Below are 1,309 nucleotides of genomic sequence, written 5' to 3'. Positions count from 1 at the left end.
TTCGTGAAAACGGACAACTTAATGCGCCCTCTGCTGATTCGTGAGTCGGCGTGAGATATCTGATTCAACGATGCTTTGAAAAATCACGCTAACTTTTACTCTAAAGCAAAGTTGGTTCAGGCAGTGTAGCACTTAAATTGCGTTGCATTGTAATAGTGTTGTTTTCAATGTGGCGGTAAAAGGGGCAGAAATCGGCAGACTTTGACAGATTTTTACGATTATATTCACGCTTCGTCGTCGGGGGAGGGGGAGGGTACGGCCACACGTAGGCTACCTAGGGGTCCCTGCGATATTTCAATTGATTTGACACGCATTCCTCTGTATAACATTTGCGTTTAGCGGCTATTCGAGATAAGTGGAGGCGCGCAATTGCGCTTAGATCGAAGAGAAACCGGTCAAATAGATCAAATAGGATAAACTGCAAACCGCGTCGGATATTTAATCCGAAAACCCGTTAGTGTTCTTCGCGAAAACCAAATGCTAAAAAACAGAATATCCGCATACCGCAATGAACGCCAAAACCGCAAAACCGAAAATCGCAATGCCCCCCTCAGATATGGTCGATTTACCACGACAAGTATTTCAAAATATGAACATTTTACACATAAAATCAATAAAACTTACTCACATTCTGTGTGTCCGTTGTAGTTTCTGGCGATTTCTGCCGTTTTAAGCTTGGTTTACCATTGTTGTTATTCCTGTCAAAAGACTAAGTCAAGGCTGCACACTTCGATTTCGACCGTTGTCCATGCGGAGGTGGTTTGCGCCCCGAAAATCCTCCCGATCGGCATTTTTCTTAATCATACTTTACGATTTAAGATCATTGTCTCTGTGGGGATGGGGTAAGTATTGTATATTAATCGATCGAACCACTCGCGGTAGAGAGAAAATTGACCTCATACCCAAGTATTCCGCGGCCGTGTCCAGTCTGATTGTTCAAAGCATAGCCTTGGAAATGCACGTAGAAAATGCTCGTTTCCAGCGAAATGCGCGGGAAGTTTTGGAATTGAGACATGTCCCAGGATGTTCCAGCTTTTGAATTTTCAGCTCCACTTATACTTCCCACCTTCAGAGGCCGAAAAAAACGTTTTTTCTTTTATTTGACCAAACTGACTTCAGACATTTTACCTAACGTTTCCAAGAAAAAAGTCTTAAAACCTCCAAAAGCACCAGAGTTATTAGAAAAACCTAATTTCAAATAAAAATTAATAAATCAGGAAGGTGTCATAAGAATCCCTGGGAGAATTTTCACGACAACGGCTCATATTGGGGTTCGTTTTTCATGTTATTTGCATATTTTGTTTACATC

This window comes from Pocillopora damicornis, chromosome 11 (genome assembly GCF_964200805.1).
Source record: "Pocillopora damicornis chromosome 11, jaPocDami1.2, whole genome shotgun sequence".
In the NCBI taxonomy this organism is placed as follows: Eukaryota; Metazoa; Cnidaria; class Anthozoa; order Scleractinia; family Pocilloporidae; genus Pocillopora; species Pocillopora damicornis.
This window is presented reverse-complemented; position numbering follows the sequence as displayed.